At 41.6% G+C, this 21264-nt stretch overlaps 1 long non-coding RNA gene across 2 annotated transcripts; it reads right to left on the bottom strand.

Annotated features, from left to right (window-relative positions):
* Positions 1-9793: 9793 nt before the first annotated feature.
* On the bottom strand, positions 9794-15607 carry LOC148315645 (uncharacterized). 2 transcript variants are annotated; one of them, XR_015840729.1, is made up of 6 exons: positions 15432-15607; positions 14652-14771; positions 13881-14044; positions 13351-13539; positions 10982-11077; positions 9794-9922 (listed from the first exon to the last, which is right to left on the bottom strand). It is a non-coding gene; the product is annotated as an uncharacterized LOC148315645 (long non-coding RNA). The 2 variants fall into 2 exon arrangements; XR_015840730.1 differs by lacking the exons at positions 9794-9922; positions 10982-11077 and adding an exon at positions 12246-12410.
* Between the last annotated feature and the right edge of the window lie 5657 nt (positions 15608-21264).

Here is a 21264-nt window from a genome sequence, read left to right as displayed (position 1 = left end):
CACTTCTTCGATCCTCCCCATTGTCTGAAAAAGAAGTGTATATTTTGATTTGAAATAATGACCTCAACATACCAATACATTTGTTTATCATCTGAACTGGATTATTTTGAAACAACATTTGGGATGGACATCTGGGATTTGTTGTTGTGTATATTCAGAGTAATCCTTTTCTTGTATATAGCTAAAGCAATAGTCGCTGGCCTTGAAAATGGGTACAAGACTTGACCAAATTAAGATGCCATAAGGTCTAATTTGCCCCTTCTCTACCACAACCGATTTAGAGGCCATTAGTAACAGATTTGAGAAGACCACTTTTAAAGATATGAAGCCAGAGCTCGGCACCGGACCCATTTTTATTATTTATTATAATTTTAATGTATTATTAAGCAAATGACACAATATGTCAGTAGTGATTACCACAGAAGTCATGTCAAAATAGTGCAAATTCTGAGGTCGACTTCAAATCAGACAGGCGGAGACGAGCGCCAGAGAAGAGATGAGAATCAGAAGAGATGTTGAAGAAGCTAATAACAAAAAAAACAAAAAAACACATCAAATCTCCATGTAGTAGCAACGGGGATGGCTCATGGGGTCAGGAGAAGTGAGCGGGAGATGGGGAGTATGAGGTGCCGTTGGGGACAAAAGTCAGGAATCGCTTCACACTTCTGAAATGCACTCTTACACACCAGTGAAATTGTTGTTGCTCATGCATACTTATGAAACGCTATCATACATACGAGTGAAACGCTCTCATACACACTAGTGAAATAGTTGTTGCTCATACACTCGTCAAATGCGCTCATACACATAGGTGAAACATTCTCATACACACCAGTGAAAGGCGCTCAGGCACAATTGTGAAATTATTGTTATTCATAAATACAACTGAAACATGCTCATGCCCATACACGAGTGAAATGCTTTCATACAAACACCCACACTGTTGAAAATGCTGTCATGAACACAAGATCGCTTACAAATACTAAAATGTAAAAATTAATCATTTATTTAGCAGGGATGCATGGTGGGCGACTTGTTAGCACGATGGTCTCACAATGCAGAGGTCGCGGGATTGATTCCGGCTTTCCTGTTTGGAGTTTGCATGTTTCCCACACGCCTGCGTGGGTTCTCCGGTTTCCTCCCACATTCCAAACACATGCATGGCAGGTTGTTTGGACACCCTAAATTGGTGTGAGTGTGAGCGCGGATGGTTGTTTGTCTTTGTGTGACCTGCGATTGGCTGGCAACCAGTTTAGGGTGTACCCCACCTACTGCCCCAAGATAGCTGGGATAGGCTCCAGCACCCCCCGCAACCCTTGTGAGGAGAAGCCGTACAGATAATGGATGGTGGGATGGCATTCATAATGGACGGCCGCCACGGTGGGCGACTTGTGAGCACGATGGTCTCACAATGCAGAGGTTGTGGGATCGATTCCGGCTCCGGCCTTCCTGTGTAGAGTTTGCATGTTCTCCCAAGCCTGCGTAGTTTTCTCTGAGTTCGCCAGTTTCCTCGCACATTGCAAAAACATGCATCCATTTACTCTGATGCCAATGTTTTCTGTACCTTATGGCAGATTTTTCTCTTTGCCGAAGACTATTAGCACTTGTAGAGCGAGGACCTGTGCCACAGTCGTCAACTGCACCCTAAAATCTGATCATTTTGTATTTTAGACATTACACACTACACAGTTAAAGATGGTCCAAAAAAGAAAAATGGATTAATGTATTTCAACTTACATAATACTCTTTAAAGAGCTGACCAGCTCATTCCCAGAGGTACGTATTGGGGCGTATTGGTCGTCTTTACAGAAGACTCCAGGAGGTAACTCAGGTTTGACCTTCAGCCACAACAGAGTGTTGGGTGTGAGTGCTTCCAAGTCGTTGAGGTCGGAAGATGTCCTTGTGATAGGCCTGCTGTTTATAACTGCTTCAGCCTCACCAAGCAAGGTATATTGACTTTCTTCACCCGAAATTTGTTCTTTTACAGTGACATTCAGGATTTTTCTCACAGACCAAATAAGTCGCTCACAGCTTCCTCCGTGGTGGGAACCTGCTGGGGGATTGCTATGCCACTGAATACCTTTTTGCAGCAAGTGTTTCTCGATTTACTTAGTGTTCCATTCTTTGATTGATTTCTTCATTTCACTGTCAGCTGATCTAAAGTTGGTTCCGTTATCAGAATACATCTCTCTCACTTGTCCTCTTCTGACAAGAAATCTTCGGATTGCGTTGAGACAAGCATCTGTGTCACGTGAAGATGCAATTTCCAGATGTACGGCTCGTACAGCGAGACATGTAAAAATCACGCCGTATCTCTTTACTTGTCCTCTAACCCTACTTACTTAGAATGGACCAAAATAATCAACGCCAATTCTCTTGAAAGGCGGATCGTCAGGTAGCACTCTTCTGATGACTCTAGCAGCTCGAGGTATCCAAAACTGTTGATGCAGATTAGCCATCATGTGGTTCCTTCCAGCGTGAGCTGTAATCTCATGAATGTATCTCAGGACTAGCTTTGTGTTATGTGAATCCTTGGCAAGATGGCTTGCTGTTTTGCTGTTTCAGGCATGGCTGCGTGGCTCAACTGTCCACCAACCCTCATGACACCATCTTGAAGTACTATATTGAACTTGTAAAGTGGGCTACTTTTCTTCACCCTTTTTTGTTTTTCAAATATGGCTAAATCTTTTTTGAAACTTCGCCTTTGACAGTATTTCACAAGTTCTCTTTCTGCTTTATCCAAGTCGTCGCAGGTCAAATACTTTCCTTTGACAGTTCTCTTGAATAAATTCATCTTGCCTTCTTCACCTAATGTGATTAACTCCTTTCTATTTTCCTTTACTCTGTCAGTAAGTCTTTCAGCTTTAGAAACCAGGCTACGGCCTGCTTCAATGCTGTCCAAGACGAATAATGGTTCATCCACTGGCCCAGAGAATCTTTGGGCTACAGTGACTGAATTACATGCACTTGAGTCACTCATTTGACCTCCAGGTCATTAATTGGTAATTTGAAGTGGTTTTTGTGTTTAACTAAATTCCTGGACACTGCCTGATTTTTTTCAGAGCTGTACAACCACTAGAAAGGGTGGTTCCCACAATGTGAGTTTTGCTCAGGTGGCCCAACAATGTCACAAAAACAAGTAGGGGTGTGTGTGTGTGTTTGTATAAGCTACATGTTGGGGACCAACATCGGACAGCACACCCACTGTAGGGGACCAAAATTTTTGTGGGGACCAAAAATCTGGGCCCCACAAAAAAGAGCATTGAATTCAGTGATAAGAAGCTCAGGGGGAGGTCCTGTCAAAGTTTCAGGGCTTCCCAGGAAGGTCACAAAAACAAGACGAGTGTGCTAGAAATGTGTGTGCGGAAAAATTACTCAGGATCGCTGTCTAGTGGTCGGTCCCGGTACTGCACTTACGCACACTTCACACACTCGGCTGGTCTGCGCATGTGCAGGACAGTCTGCTTTATGTCAGGCAGCCACCCTCCCCTCCCCCACAGCCCAACCCGAAAAATTGAGATGTTAGTTAAGTATTTATTCCTATTATTGAGTGAGATTACATATTTTTACTTGGCAGCTGGCACAACAGCTAAGCTTGGAGCACAGTTATTGCAAAATAAAATAAATAAACAGTAACAACAATAACGATTGTTAATATTGTTATACTTTATAGCGTAACCTATTTATACAAATTTTCTGTATGCAATTTCAAGTGCAACTAATATAGTTGTGCATATAGATAGCCACCAAACTCCATACATTAGATAAAAATAAGAGCCACGATGTTAACCAATTAACAGTTCAAGAAAAAAGCAGACATCCAAGAACTTGCTTTGTTACTTTTGCGTGGCCAGAACTACAAACCCCAAAGCAGAGCAAACCCAAAACATCAGAGAAAGTACAATACTTTTGTCAAGGAGTGGTGCTGCTGCTTTGCGATCGCTGCCACCATAGTGAACGCGCTCCCACATTCGTGCACACGCACACATGCCACACACCTGTTTTCCACGTCCTGTCAGTCCACTCCGTCGGTCCGCATTTATTTCGTTGGTCAGCCATCACGGTTGGGTGCGCACTAGATCGCTGTTAAACCATCTTCTACGCCACAGTCCTCGTGTTCAACAAACATTTCTCCCGAATTCGCCTACCATGCACAACTCTCCACTTTCAAACCGAGCGCCGCTGTTACTTCCGGGTTTTTAGCGCCAAGCACTTGACGCTAGCGTGTGACGTCATGGCGAAATACTAGGTTTTAAAATAAAAATTTTCTTATTTTTGTACAGTCTAAGTGCATGGGGTTATGATAGATCGAATGAGTATACCTTTATGTACTCACTAACATTTATGTTGATCATAAAATGTTGTTTTGATGAAGAAAACTGTTATTTTTTAGAATCAATTGGCTTAGGGCACTTGGGCAAACTACGGCCCGGGGGCCACTTGTGGCCCGTTAAACGTTTCAATCCAGCCCCCCAAACTTGAAAAAAATTAAATGAATAAGCCTTGTTCATGGTTTATTTTCTAAATACTGTGGTTTTTCAAAGACATATATATTGTTGTAATGCTTTTGTTCACTTTCGTTTAAAATTAAATGTATTTTAGGACTCATTGTGCCCCCCCCCTCCCAATCAAAAAGTTTGCCCATCCCTGGCATAGTGGATGGGCCGAGGAGTTTAAAAGGCACACATCATGCATTTTTCAGTCAGTTTTAGCCAGGGCTTGGTATGGGGAAGACCAGCTGGTTTACATGTAATCATTAAATTTTCCCAAGTTTTATTTAAGTTAATTGGACAAAACAAAAAAAACGCAATATTCTTCTGCCAGAGAGTATGTAATATTCTTCTGCCATTTTATTGTAGAGGGCCATTTTGAGCCCCTAACAATATTATTCAACCAAGAGATCATGAGTCGTCGCCCACTTACTTTCTGAAGTCAGCTGGGATGTCACGGCTGTGACCCTCGTGAGGATAAAGTGGTTCAGATGGAAAAGTAGGACTAAGGGCTTTTTCTCAGGTTTCCATGCGCAAATCCATGTATATTAGGTTAATTGGAGACTCTAAATTCTCTACTCATCAAATGACATTCGTGACCCTGATGGATAGATAAAATAGATTATTAATCTGCCATGGGAAGTCCAAGGTGTCTGGTAGAAAGAAATGCATTCATACACTCATTACACAGTCAACCAAGCAAAGACACAAAGCCTAGGGCAGGGGCGGGCAAACTTTTTGATTGGAGGACCACAATGGGTTCTAAAATATGACAGAGGGGCCGGACCAGGAGCAGATGGATGGAGTGTTTTGGAAACCTCACCTCATCTGAGAAAAAAAATACATTTAATTTTAAATGAAAGTGAATAAAAGCATTCCAACAATAATATTTGTCTTTGAAAACCACAGTGTTTAGAAAATAAAACATTAACAAGGTTTATTCATTAAATTTTTTTCAAGTTCGGCGGCCCGGATTAAAACTTAACGGGCCGCATGTGGCCCCCGGGCCGTAGTTTGCCCTCACCTGGCCTAGGGCATAAACACATACATGTAATATCCAATCCGCTTATTCTCACAAGGATAGCGTGCTGGAGCCTACCCAGCTGTCAACGGACAGTAGGCGGGGCACACCCTGAAGTGGTTGCCAGCCAATCGCAGGGCACGCAAAGACGAACAACCATCTGCGCTCAAACTCACTCACAAATGCAACCTCCACACAGGAAAGCTGGGTCCCGGGATCGAACCCTGCACCTTGGGACTGCGAGCCGGATGTCCTAACCAGTCTTAACTCATTAAATACCAGCCATTTTCACTGGAGCAACCCGCTCAATCCCAGCGTTTTCCTGGGTTTTGACTAATATTGCAAGGCCCACAGAATATAGTATTCTAATGCTATATAGACATGGAGCACACCCGAAGAAAGATGAGACTCTCTTCTTTCAACAGAAAAAAATGTTTGTTCCTATCTTTTTCCATTCTTGAGCAATCGGCATTTGAAAATAGCTAAATTTCATGAAAACTCCAATCCCTGGGGAAAAAACTGAGAAAATGAGCTTTTTGTAAACTGATGCATTTTGACCATAATTTGAATTTTGACACTATTATTTATGGCTTTTATGACACCTCTAACATCTAAATAATGCATGCCTTCTATAAAATAACAAAAAAAAGCACAAAAAATGTTTTTGATAAAATAAATTTATTTGCACATAACACTAAACGACTGAACTGTTGAACTATGTACAAAAATGAAATACATCAGTGTCATACATACTTTTTTTTTGTGTGATATAAAATAAAACAGTTGCCTTGATGCAAGGGCACACAACATAGTTCACACCACATTCTTGTTTCACTCCGTTTGCCTTTGCACAAACAGACCCGACACTTTCGTTGTGGTCTGGCTTTGCTGGTCCGTGGAAAATAGGCGAGCTTGTGTTTGTCCACTGGGGTTTGTGTGAAAATAATTGTCTGGGAAGTGATTGCTGGCATCCGCGATGTGCTGCAGAAGCTCATCCGTGAGAAACAGCTGCAGGAAATCAGCTGGCTCCTCAGACTCCAAATGGGCAGCGGCATTCAGTGGTCCAGGGGTTGCTGTAAAGTCGATTTTCCTCGGTTGCCATCCAGTGTGACGCCATCCGGAACCACTGCTTCCTGATGCACAACCTGTAAATTACAGAAATATAAACAATTGGAAATATATATTTATTGCTGCATTTTATTGCTGGCGTGTGAAGTTTCATATTATAATTTACCTTTCTTTACACCAACAAGACGAGGAGGAACTTTCTTGCCGCGGGATGCACAATCTGTGAATTTTAGAAAGTATGCATGATTACCACACCATTCAGTATTGTTGTTTCCTCGTCGGGGAGGAGATGCGCTCGCGCGTAACTGCACATTTACGCGACATTTTCTGCCCGCAAGATGCATGATATGTACAATAAAAGCATGAGGGCTAAAACCACATGTTCAATGGTAACTTGCGAGCGTTTACTTCCTCGTCGGCGAGGACTTACGCTCGCGTGTAATTGTGCAATAGGCGCCCGGACGAGAAAGTCAGCGAGCAAGCTTGCGTCTAACTGCACATTTACGCGACATTTTCTGCCCGCAAGATGCATGATATGTACAATAAAAGCATGAGGGCTAAAACCACATGTTTAATGGTAACTTGCGAGCGTTTACTTCCTCGTCGGCGAGGACTTACGCTCGCGTGTAATTGTGCAATAGAGGCGGCCGGATGAGGAAGTCAGCGAGCAAGCTCGCGTCTAACTGCACATTTACGCGACATTTTCTGCCCGCAAGATGCATGATATGTACAATAAAAGCATGAGGGGTAAAACCACATGTTCAATGGTAACTTGCGAGCGCTTACCTCCTCGTTCGGGGGGATCTGGTGAGGACTCTCAGCTGCTTTGGCTATTGTCCGAAGGCAGGCGATGCAGGCCGCAAGGCACGCGCACCCTCTTTAGACGCCGTTTTGTTGTGACGACGACGAAGCGTCATCCTCTCAACCAAAGCGTCTCCATCGCCTTGATGCTTTTAGGAAGCTTTTTTTTTACAAAAAAGCATTCCTCGATCGTCATTTGCTTGGAGGATTTCATTGCTAACGCTACTAATGCGACTGCTGCTAGTGCTGCCGATGCTGCTGCTACCCACGCTGCTCTCCACACTTATAAGTCTACCCCAGGATCCCGCCCCCCATTTGTACCTCTGGCGCAGATTCAAGGCGGATCTTTTGCACCTCTGCCCCCTGCTGGGTGATTTTTACATGATTCACAATGCGGACAAGGCTGATTCTCAGTCAGAGGTTGCATCAGACCCTTATGTACACTATGACGTAAAAAAGACAGGAAACGTACTTATACGTCTTTGGTAGAGGGCGCCATTGCATTAAAAGACGTCTTTGTACGTCTAAGGGAGTAAATGAGTTGAACAAAGTACAGGGTCCTTCACCTGACTACAGATGATCTTCTGGGGACTTTATTTGGTTTTAATCACTTTTGGGGTCTGTATCTATGCACACTCCCTGGTTTTGCTACCTTCCCGGGTACCACATACACACTGCTTAGTTTCTCTGCCTTCGTGGGTACCACATACATATTGCTTGGTTTCTCTGCCTTCCTGGGTACGACATACACACTGCCTGGTTTTGCTACCTTCCTGGGTACCAGTCACACAAACGTCAGACGACTCAGCACATACCGACTGTCTCAGCACTACACACTTTCACTCCAAGGCAGTGCTGTGAACCAACTTACTGACAAGAGGTAGTATTTAGAATTTTAAAAAGTGCTTGAAAGGTTTTGTTAATGTAAAACCAACAGATTATGACATTATTATTATTATTTAAATCAGTATTAAACAGCATCAGCATAGGTTAAAGATATTATACAGACTATATACGATAAAAAAATACTAAACCACCCTTGCTTTTCCGTCATTTCTTGTATAAGTTAACACACAGATGTATAACATTTGTTTATACAAATATAACGATTAAAAAGTAGCTGATTAGAGTTTTAATTTTGTATTCATTAATCTGTAATAAAAATGGACATATTTTGGTTAATAAAATTAACAAGAAATAAAAGTAAAGGGTGTTCTAATACTTTTTTCAAGATTGTCCTAACATACATTTAATGTTTACAGTATATGTCTTCGGAAGAAGCTGTTGGAATTTATCTTTAAATCAATGTTAGAATTTAATTTTAAACCAATGTAAACTCAAATTAATAATCTGACTCCAATTTGTGACTTTACCCAACTCTCATTCATCCAACAATATGCGCGCTCGTTCTGCAATAGAAAGGTATCAGGAAGCCGGCATTTTCACACACGAGTGGATTTATTCCTAACACACAAATCTACAACTTGAGTTTGGGTCCCTCTCAATACAGCTCTCTCTGTCTTTGCTGTTCAGCATTAATTTATAGACACAATATGCAAATGACACAGAGACAAAGGCATCCTGGCATGATTCTATTGGCTATGTGTATGCTGCAGTTAACTTTAGCTTGCTTCTCTTGGTCTTTCTTCAAGTGGTGGCCCCTCCTGCTTGTGGCTGAAGGGTCGAGTTTCTTGTCGACCCCTTCCCGCTCGAGGTGTCTGTCTGCGCCAGGCACCAACCTAAAACCTCCCAAACCTCACATTCTTTCACTTTCTTTTTCCAACTTCACCAGCCACCCACACAGCATTCCACAGAATAACAGTGACACAAGATGCAGGACATCGAATAAAACTAGCCAGGTTTAAACTCTTCCACTCCTTTAAAGCGCAGCATTAGATTTTTTTTTTTGTTCTCTCTCTTTGACTTCTGAATTTGAATTTCTGTCACAGATGTGCTTGAATTCTATTTTGGATGATTTGTGTTAAACTGCACAAATATTTGAAGAGCCATAGAATTCAAGAATCACACCAGTGCTGCTACTCCTCCGAACGGGTGAACGCCCTTGATTAACAACCTGCGTTGAGGTGGCTTTTGAGATTCGTGGTGTGGGAGAAAAATCTCTGAAGGCATTCTTAGACTTCAAGAGAGGGTCCACAATTTTCAAAGATTCACTTCCGTCTGAATCAGAGGCCTCACTTGTATCCGGAATATATTCATCTCCACTGTCATCTGAGTTGGAGTAATAATGCTTATCCATTCCAAAGTCAGCCTGTTTTTTTAATCTAAAAAACAACAACAACAACGAAATATAAAGGATAGAAGGCAGGAGACCAATAAAATATATGCAATTTGCTTGTAAGATTCCCTGAAATCTATATGGGTTGTTTACCTGTATACTTTTGGTCCTCCTGAGCCTTGGGATAGTAATATGGTCTGGGTCTGAGGCACAAAGTTCAGGGGCAGGATTTGACAATGATTCGTCAGAATCTGTGTCGTTATTCCAAGGAAGATTCAGCCCATATTTTTTGTCCAAGGGAGGAGACTGGGTTGCATCAGAGTCCAAGAGAAAATTGAGAACCCATTAAATACTTAATCCCCAGAGGAATCTGCACAGAAAAAGGTCTTAATTCTATTTGAAAAAAAAAACAAACTAAAATATTGATGAATGATATTATGACAAAATAATGTAATAACAAAATTAGAATGATTTTAGGAAATTATTTGCAAAACCAAAACATTGTGGTCCGATAATAATGCATATAATTATTCTACGCAGCTATATTTAACAAAAACACTTAATTGACCGTAACAAAAAGCTCCCGGGAGGAAAACTACATTAAATGTTTTTTTAACAGGGCAGTGAAAATATTGGAAAATAAAAAAAATAATGAATAAAATAATTTGAAAAAAGAATTCAATGTGTATCGATGGACCCATATGAAATACTTATATCGCTATGTACTTATCAGCCACATCGCCCAGCCCAATATGTAACTGCAACTTCAAAACCTCGGGCCATAACAGGATTGTAACATGGGATGCATATCTTCATTCCTAAATTTGTAGATCCCGAGGAGGCTGCTCAATGGTCCTGGTAATGTAAACCTCAACCAATTCGGTCACAGCCAATGTTCTCCATCCTTGTTAAGAAGTTTTGATTGATTTAATAGATATACTATTGCAAACTATACCAGAATTTTATACATTTTAAACTTTTGATCACAATTTTACCTATTTTCTAAAAATCTGAAGAATCCACATGCCAAATCACCTGCTGTGGACACATAGGTTCTGTTCTGACAGATAATTCAGTTACAGGTTGTGTACTTAAAGCCAATAAGAGGGCAATGCAGCAGTCGATAGCCTGACGAAAGCTTAAGTCTCCCAATGAGAGAACTGTAGTGGCTGGTAGGTTCTTAGATTGTAACATAGTAAAGACATACACTACGCATAACTGTATATCATATGATGATGAGGGAAAATATTATTAGCTACGATTTATGTCCAGATATATTAGAAAACTTGTCCAACCAGCACAGGTCTATCTAACTGTAATTTTAACATCTCAAGACACGACAGGATGACCACATGATACGCATACCTCCTTTTCAGAGTCTGTCAAACCTTGAGAAGGCTGCTTCGATGTTCTGGTGGCATCAACCTCAGCCGATTCAGTCATTGTCGGTTGTCCTCCATCCTAATGAACAAGTTGAATATTAATTTAATGAATTAAAAAAAAGAAAATGGATCAGAATTTTACACATTTTAACGAACAAGTTCACGAATGAAACAAAACCAATTACTTTAGCGCATGACAATTAATCTTCAGTAGAGATATGTTGTGACTGATATTTCAGTCACAGGTTGTCTTTTGAACGCCACCAGGGCCGCAATGGAGCACAGGACAGCCAAAAGTCTTCTTGTCGGACAGCTGTAGTGGCTGGTAGGTTCTAAGATTATAACATAGTAAAGGCACATACAACTCCTAACTGTATTTCATATGATAATGAAGGAAAAGATGATTAGCTATGATTTATGTCAACAATAAAAATGGCTCTACGGGGTCCCCACGAAGGCAAACCTGACAGTTGGGTGTCAGATGGCCAACATACCTGACTCGCAATTCAACTCAACTGGACCCCACAACACAAGAAAAAGCTGAGTGAGCCTCAAACCAGACATACACATTCACTGACAAATATCCTGTGACACCAGATATATTAGAAGTCTTGTCTAATCAGCACACGTCTATCTAACTGCAATTTTAACATCTCGAGACACGACAGGATGAGCACACGATACGCATACCTCCATTTCTGAGTCTGTAAAGCCTGGAGGAGGCTGCTTCGATGTTTTAGTAGCATCATAAATTTATTGAATTAATTATATTTGAGGTTGGATTAGATTTTTACACATTTTAAGCCTTAGCCACCCAAAACAAAACATAAGCTCATGAATGAAATAAAACTAATTAATTTCGCCCATGCCAATTAATCTTCTGTAGACACGTGTTGTGACCAGTGTTGTTTTTGGCAGGCATTTTAGATTTTGTCCAAGTCATTTGGACAAAGTGCTGATTTGTTTACATCACATTTAGTCATCCCAATTCGTTATAGTTTTAGTCCAGTTTTAGTCAACGAAAACTAAAAAAAGGGTTTTAGTCCAGTTTTAATCGACGGAAACGCAAAAAAAGTTTTACCCTAGTTTTCGTCAATTTATTCACAAAGGTTTTAGTCCAAGCGGCACGGTGGCCCAACTGGTTAGCATGATGGCCTCACAATATTGAGGTCGTAGGTACGATTCTGGCTCCGGCCTTCCTGCGTGGGTTTCCTCTGGGTAATCCGGTTTCCTCCCATATTCTTAAAACATGCATGGCAAGTTGCTTGGACACTCTAATTGCCCCGAGGCATGAGTGTGAGCGTGGATGGTTGTTCGTCTATGCATGTCCTGCGATTGGCTGGACACCAATTCAGGGTGTACCTCGCCTACTGCCGAAGACAGCTGGGATAGGCTCCAACACCCCCGCGACCCTAGTGAGGAGAAGCGGTACAGATAACGGATGGATGGATGGATGGATGGGTTTAAGTCCATTTGAGTTAAAACAAGGCATTCAAGGTTTCCACCCAATAACAAAGACTTTTGGATGGACTACTAAGGATTCTTCATTACAAACAGAAAAAAGTGGCAACAGTGGAATCAATACTCACTGCTCCAAAATAAGCAGAGAAGCAAAACATTTTGTTGGGCAACTGTTGTGGCTTTATTTCACTAAAAGCAACATAAAATAATTTATGAACCACATGCTAACAATTTTGTCTAGTCAACGAAAAAAATTCATGTACATCACGTCATGTTTTCGTCATAAAAGAACCTCGTATAGCTTGTCATCGTCATTAAAAAAGGGGCGTTAACGAAGTATTTTCGTCATAGTCATCAGTGACGAAAACAACACTGGTTGTGACTGATATTTCAGTCCCAGGTTGTCTCCTGAACACCACCAATTGGGCAAGGGCGCGCAGGAAAGCCTGGGGTCTTCTATTTTTACAGTATAGAAAGGCTAAATATCAAATTGAAACAGTGTTTTATATCATGAATATACAGGGTTGGTGCTGGTTCTGGTAGGGAAACCACAACATAAAGATGTCCTTAATTAGTCCCACAATGGGGATATTTGCAATATGGCATATGATGGCCTAACAGGGCCACCGCCCAGAAAGGAGTAACGCAGAACTTTGTAATACTGTCACTCCCTGACCAGTTCGTTGTTCCTGCAGAGCCAAACTTTGACTCAGACCCACAAATTTGAATTACAGATAGTGGACAATGGAGAACTCCCCCAGTCAGTCAGCATGTTCAACTTCCATAGAAACCTCACATACATTTATTAGATTGCCAAACTAATTGGAAACTACATCACCAGAACACCACAAGTGGGCTCTGTTATTGTACTTAAAGATGCATCTTACAAACCTGTGTTCTCCAAGGCCAGCTGGTCCATAGTCTTAAGTTATTTCTTCGCCAACATCAATGTCTCGGAGCGCAAACAGACAGAGGTGTGGTCTGTCCTCTGTTGTCATCTTCTTCATTTTACAGTTGGGGTGCATGTGGTCATCATTAACCAGTCTTCCCAGACTGCCATCTTCTTGAGCTGCATCAACACTTAAAATAGATTAAAAAAAAAAAAACAATTATTCAATCAATGTCAGAAATTAATCTTTGAGACAATCTTGTGTACACAAAACATAAAAATAGGAAATCCACAATTTTTAAATCTAAATCAAATCATACAAGAAATTTCTATTGGAATCAGACCCTATTAACAGCTTGTCTTTGAGACTTCATGATCTATATTTTCATTTGTACAGATTCAACGCATGAATAAAAGTAATTATACATTTTTGCTTAGAGAATGATTTTTCCCCTAACACTTATGGGATGAGTATGTGTTTATTTTTTTAAATAAAAACAAAAATAAGATAACATCTCAATCTTTGCCTCACCTCCAAGTTTTTTCTTGCCGGCGGAAGTCAAACAAAAAGACAGTGCCTCTTCCATCCATCTTCCTGCGTTGAGATTCATCAGAATCTATCAATTTTCCTCTGTACTCCATAATAAAGAATAAAGTCGTCTTTCCTGAAAGGGGCCTTGGTAAATACTCCTCGACCTAGTTAACAGGGAAATCAAGTTAGCTTCGTCATATTTTTAAGCACACAAATAAGGAGTCATCATATTCATTTGGGCCACTATACTAATGTAGGGTGGTTTGAAACATTGCTTCTTGTGAGGGATAGAGCAGAGCCCTTCTTTATGATTTTAAATGAACAGACCAGCCAAAATTCATTTTCCAGCATTGCATTAGCCAGTATGTATTAGGACTGAAAGTACAAATGTCAATTGCACCTGGTTACGTAAAAAAAAAACTTTAAGATTATTTAGTTTCAAAACAATGACATACACTGTACACAGTCATATTGGATCGCGTCACGTGATCTCTGTGACGTATTACGTGCTTTACACTAGACTATCAATATCGGACTTGTTCACCGGTCTATTGTGGTATAAAAATGCCGGAGGGCGTCATCAAATACAGCCTTAATTTAGATAGAACTCCTACCATCAGGTTTCACACTCACTGAAATAACTTGAAACTGACAAAAGTGGCAAAAGAAAAGGTCAAGACACTCTTAATGTAAAATAACCACTTAAAAAACGATGTCAGCTTGGTTATCAGAAAACAATAATATATCTTAGCAAAAGCGTTAACATCATACCTTTAAATTAGTTTATATACTTCGCTTCTAACTCTGCAGTCTTGTCCAGACCCTTGACTGCATGTTCAATAGTATCCTGCTTTGGGGACTTCCTGCATCTCAGGGAAGGCATTGTTTATTCTATAAAGAAAAAAGACAGTATTGTGTTGAGAATTATTAATACTATGGGCTAAATGGAGTTTTAACAATATCAGTGTAAGAAAAATAAATTATAAATTAAAAAAATATCAATTCCTCCATCCCAATTAACGATTTCAACCAAAATAGTTTATATTGAAGTTTAAACAACAGACACAGACAGATTTATGCAGTGTGACTACAAAAATCTTACCAAAATTGCATTCACAGTAACCTTTGCTTTAAGAATCATGTAATTAACCAGTGAACATCGTGTCTTACACAAAAATTAATGACAGAAATTATCATGGTACTTGCATTCTGTTGTTCTATAACAAAAGTGCAAGCTGTTAGCTCCGCAAAGCTAACGCAACAAGCTAGCGTCCCTCGTGCTCACATTCAATGCAAACCTGACCACCGGATGACAATACGCGTCGGTTTAGTTCTTTAAATGAGTAAAAGCACCATGACGTTTTATAATTATTCAATGCTTAACTGGAGCTCGTCAATTATGTCAATGTAGGAGCACATGTTTGCTAGGCCAGTGTTGTAGGCCCACATCCATGGTGCTACTTTGTATAGTGTTTTCCACACAACTATCTCTAACTATGAACAAATGCACTCGACGCATGTTTTGAAAAAAACCCAACGAAAAACACTTACCTCTCCGTTTCAACAGCAGTTCGAACTTCGAAGTGGTGATATTCTCCAGCGTTAAGCACCTGCTCGAACTGCGAATAGGTAAAATTCAACAGCGTCTTTTTTCTGTCTTAATAAGGACGCGATGAGAGGAGGAGCGCTTGCCTTTTCGTCAGCACGCCCCGCGCGGGTGGTGCTGCTTTATCACTCTCTATCTGTGCCCGCCCGCCGGCATGTCGATAGAAAAATAATATTCCTTCAAACATTACTTTCATCTTCTGAACGTTTTGTAGTGAATTTAACAGGTTCACCACTTTTTTCAAATACACCAATGGAAAACAGGTCTTAATTGAGGAAACATACAAAGAGCGTCTCACAAACACCTTATGATGAGCAATGTAATTTGATCACGTTTTTTGTCACTGCCTGGACGTTGGGTTCACTGGCCTGGTGGCAGTGGCTTGTAGACACTGTCACTGAGTGGGAACGGATCTCAAGGTGGGTCAAACTAACCCAAGCAGTGGATCGGTCCGTTTTTTAAATTTATTAATTTTTTTATTTTATGTATTTATTTATTATTTAATACAAGGGCTTCGGCTCACTACCAGTGGGCGGGACCAAAGAATTTGGGTTTCCTTTGAGCTAGGAGGCAGTCAAAGGCAGTCCAATCCCCGGCAACATAAAGCGCCTAGCTCTGGGGACATGGAATGTCATTTCTCTGGTAGGGAATGAACCCGAGCTGGTGTGTGACTAGACCAGTGGTTCTCAATTATTTCCTGTCATGCCCCCCCTACCAAGAAGAAAACAATTCGCACCCCCCCACCACAATTTTCTTTTACATTTCGTACTAATGTACATGTTCTTTGCATATTAATGTTAGATTGTCAATAAAATATCTTACCTTAACAAAGCTAAATTGATAAAAATAAAATATCATTTTGAGAACGACTATTGTGAGGATCTCGAAACTCAGTACTCTGTGGTGCTAATATTGATGAGATGATAAATATGTTGAAGCCACAGAACAAAAAGATTAGATATTGTTTGGAAATTAATGACGTACATAAAGGAATATCAGCCTTGATTGGAGTACATTACTGCATTTAAATTTTTAATAAAAATGAAACAATTATTGATGTTATGACCACTATGAAGAATTTAAAAAACTATATATAGGGATAATTATAGTTTTCATTTTGTTATGTGTAGTCTGTTCATGTTGCATTATTTTTATGACAAAGACGATGGTTAATCGTAGGTTTGTTGCCCAAATGTACCATTACAACCTGATTAATGTTGAGAATGACGAACTCAAACTGGACACTGAAACGTAAAAACACATGGACTTCTTGCCCCTGTCCTCACACGTGCACACACACACACACCATACACGAAGATCCGGGAGGTAAGGACGGCTGTCCTACAGGATGCGGATGGAAGAACAACTGCAGCGGAACAATGCCAGGGATGTCTGGAGGGGCCTGAAGACCATCTCAGGCCACGGACAAGCAGGTAAGACCCAGAAGGGGGGGGGGCTTCAGTGGGCAAATGAGTTGAACCTATTTTTCAATAGGTTTGATCAAATGTCTGACCCCGCTCAGGCTTCCCTGATGCAGCCCCCACCCACCCCTCCTGCCACTGCGAACAAGACCCTCTCTCCCCCTCTCTCGCCCCTCTCTCTCTCCACAGGCTCCAGTTCCCAGCCTCATCAGACAACCACCACTTCCTCCTGCTCAGCCTTGTTCCTCACAACATCTCAGGTGAAGAACCAGCTGAGGAAGATGAAGGCGAGGAAGGCGGCAGGCCCAGATGGGATCAGCTCCCAGCTCCTCAAATCCTGCGCAGACCAGCTGTGTGGAATCGTCCAGCACATGTTCAACCTGAGCTTGAAGCTGGGCAGAGTCCCCCAGCTGTGGAAAACATCCTGCCTGGTTCCGGTTCCAAAGACACCCCATCCGAAGGAGCTCAACAACTTCAGACCAGTGGCGCTGACGTCTCATCTGATGAAGACCCTGGAGAGACTGGTCCTCGTCCATCTGCGCCCCCTGGTCAGCTCCTCAATGGACCCACTCCAGTTTGCATACCAGCCTGGCATCAGTGTGGATGATGCCATCATCTACCTGCTCCACACTTCACTCTTCCACCTGGAGAAGGCGGGGGGCACGGTGAGGATCATGTTCTTTGATTTCTCAAGTGCTTTCAACACCATCCAGCCCGCCTTATTGGGAGACAAGCTGGAGCAGGCGGGAGTGGCCCACCACCTCATCACATGGATTCACAACTACCTCACAAACCGGCCACAGTACGTGAGAACACAGGACTGTGTGTCTGACGTGCTCCTCTGCAGCACGGGAGCGCCGCAGGGAACTGTGCTGGCTCCCTTCCTGTTCACCCTCTACACCTCGGACTACAAATACAATTCCACAACCTGTCACCTGCAGAAGTTCTCTGATGACTCTGCGATTGTTGGCCTCATCACTGACGATGACGATCGGGAGTACAGAGGGGTTACGCAGGGGTTCGTGGACTGGTGTCAGCAGAACCGCCTCCAAATCAACGCTGGGAAATCCAAAGAGCTGGTGGTGGATTTCCGCAAGCGTCGGCACTCTCCACCTGCACCAGTGAATATCCAGGGAACAGACGTTGAGAGGGTCTCAACTTACAAGTACCTGGGTGTTCATCTGAACAATAAACTGGACTGGAGCGACAACACAGACGCTCTCTATAGGAAGGGTCAGAGCAGACTCTTCCTACTCAGGCGGCTGAGGTCCTTTGGCGTTCGGGGAACACTCCTCAGGAACTTCTATGACTCGGTGGTTTCATCAGTCATCTTCTATGGAGTGGTCTCCTGGGCAGGAGGCATCTCGGGCCGAGACAAAAAGAGACTGGACAAACTGGTGAGGAGGGCCAGCTCTGTCCTGGGCTGCTCCCTGGACTCTGTGGACTCAGTGGGGGGCAGAAGGATGACGGCAAAACTGTCATCAATGCTGGACAAACCAGCCCACCCATTCAATGACACTCTGAGAACACTTTACAGCTCCTTCAGTGACAGACTTTTACACCCTCGCTGTACCAAAGAGAGATTTCGCCGCTCCTTCCTGCCAACTGCTGTCAGACTTTTTAACAAGAACATTGGGTCAGGCCTACAAACGGGAGGGCATTAGTGCAATTGTGCAGTCCTAGGATGCAATATTAACTACTACTGTACTTTCAGCCAAGGGTGTACTTAAATATTGACCAATGATGTATTTTGTTTACCATTACAGTATTCTTATTACAATACTTCTATCACTGTAGTATTTCTACCACTGCAGGATGTTCACTATTACAGTACTTTTATCATTGCAGTACTTTTATCATTGCAGTATTTTTCTATCATTGCGGTACTTTTACTATTACAGTACTTTTACCATTGCAGTACTTTTACCATTGCAGTACTTTCATCATTGCAGTATTTTTCTATCGTTGCAGTACTTTTACTATTACAGTACTTTTACCATTGCAGTATTTTCTATCATGCAGTACTTTTCTATCATTTCAGTACTCTTACCATTACAGTACTTTTATCATTGCAATATTTTTATGATTGCAGTATTTTCAATCATTCAGTAGTTTTTATCATTACAGCGTTTCCCCCTCCGTATAATGGACAAACATTAGGAGTGTTTCCTTACACTTAGATACGTTTATACTGTGTATATTTGCATGCTTTTTCTGAATGTCTGCTGCTAATGTTATACATTAACGGCTACATTACGCCGCCGACTCTGTGTGATCTATATCTTTGCTGCTGTAACACCTCAAATTTCCCCATTGTGGGACTAATAAAGGACATCTTATCTTATCTTATCTTATCTTATCTCTCCTACAACGAGGCAAGGGCCTCCACCAAGTCACCCCAGGGACAAGTTTTATTCCCTGATGGTCATCAAATTATGAGGATCTCATTCTACGCCGGAAGGGAGGAGGGGAATTTTTCCCTAATGTGAGGTTTTCGCTCCTCCACTGATGATCACACTGTTGTATGATTTCATTATGATGATCTGTCTTAAAGCCGTAAGGACATGATTTTTAAATCCACAACAGGAGGGAAATGTAAGATGGGCTGAGGATAGGTAATCAGTTTGTGTATTCATAATCATGTTTTTATACACTCATTAATGTTGAACACACACAGAGACACTTACTTGTTATTTTAACACACACACACACAGACACCGTATCCTGAAGATGTGTTTAGTTAAACTGACCTTGGGTTATGATTTTCTGCCTGCTGGAGTCCCTGGTGATTAGTTATTGATGCTTTAGTTAAACTGACCTTTATACCGTGAGTTATTGATGTTTTCTGTCTCTTGGTGATTAGTTGTTGATGCTTTTCTGTCTTCTGGTGATTAGTTATTGATGAGTTAGTTTCAATAAAAAGGCAGAACGGAGGGTGAGAGTCAGAGGGTGTGCGGGATTGAACTGGCAAGACGGCTGTTTCGCCTCCTGGCTCCCTCTCCCATTCTGAATGGCACAAAACGAAAACTTTAGTAAGTTATTTCAGTCTAAAAAAGGCGTCAGGGCATTTTTAAACCGGACAGTAAGTCGCCACTGTCTTGGTTCCTTTTTGTGCCTTGACCCATACCGGAATTATTGAAAGGATGCAGTCCTATTTACAGGCCCCAGTGACACCCCAGGTTTCTGTTGTTTGTACGAGGGCGCTTAATAGGTACTGCTATTCACAATCGTCTTAGGCTGTTTCTTTGCAGAAGTTTATGGACAATGTGTAGTGCTGTAGGATGCAGTCTAGAGCATTCTTGACATTGAAGCTTTTGTTTCCAGCAACTGCTAATGCGACCGTGCATCAAACATGCAAAACACAGACCCTTGCTCCTCAAGAAGTCAATCTTATCCTTGTGATGCTTTCTCCTAAATTCCTTACCAATTGTGAGACTGTGTTGCTCTCCATTACAATTAGCACATGGTTTGGCAATAGCATCCACTGAAACAGGTTCTGCCTTTGGCGTGGTGGTTTTGTTGTTTTCCATCTTGGCGGGCACAATGACTGTTGTGAAGACTTTCTTTGATTTTGTTGTTTCTGTGTGTTGTGATTTTGTTTTCTGTTTTATAGAAATCTTTCGTGCTTGTCAACAAAATCCTTAAACTTCACTCTTCTATTTGTTCTTTCTTGGAGATTGCAGGCAAATTTTCTCCAAGATTCTATAAGTCTGTATGGAAGTTTGTTTGCCAATGCCTTTATATTAGCCATGTTGTCCAAGTCCTCCATGTAATTAACATCTGCCATTATGTTCGAACAGCCCATAAGGAATAATGTGAAAGACTGAAGTGCAACACCATCTTCAGACTTGATTGTTGGCCAATCCATGGCTTCCTTTAAATATGCTTCTGCTATCATGAAGTCATCACCATAAAACTCCTTCAAGATTTGTTTTGCTTTGGTATATCCTGTCAGAGGTTCCATATGGATGCAGCTCTTCACCAACTCATGTGGTTGTTCACTAGTATACTGCAGCTAAAATTGAAGATGATCACGGTTATCACTTGTACGGCCTTCAATCCCATGTTCAATGGCACCTATACAGGTTTTATAATGCAGAGGGTCGCCTTTAAACGTAGGAATGGAAAGTTCGGGAAGAAGCGATGCTTTTTGACTCTTTGCTAAGTATTCTGCGACACTGGCTTGCTGTGAGATTGCGTGGCAAAGGCCATCAAGCACCTGTCCCTGTTGTTCTCTACTTTCTGTCTGATGTGGAAATCTAGCCATTGGAATAGTCGAAGTGGGAGCATTTCAGGTCAACACTGCTTGTTGCTCTGATAGGCTGTGATGGTAATTGAATGTTTTTCCTTGTTTAAA

Source organism: Idiotropiscis lumnitzeri, unplaced genomic scaffold, assembly GCF_059441095.1.
Source record: "Idiotropiscis lumnitzeri isolate Australia: NSW breed Sydney's pygmy pipehorse unplaced genomic scaffold, RoL_Ilum_1.0 HiC_scaffold_68, whole genome shotgun sequence".
Taxonomy (NCBI): domain Eukaryota; kingdom Metazoa; phylum Chordata; class Actinopteri; order Syngnathiformes; family Syngnathidae; genus Idiotropiscis; species Idiotropiscis lumnitzeri.
The sequence above is the reverse complement of the archived record's forward strand: the minus strand, read 5'-3'. Positions and strand labels throughout refer to the sequence as shown.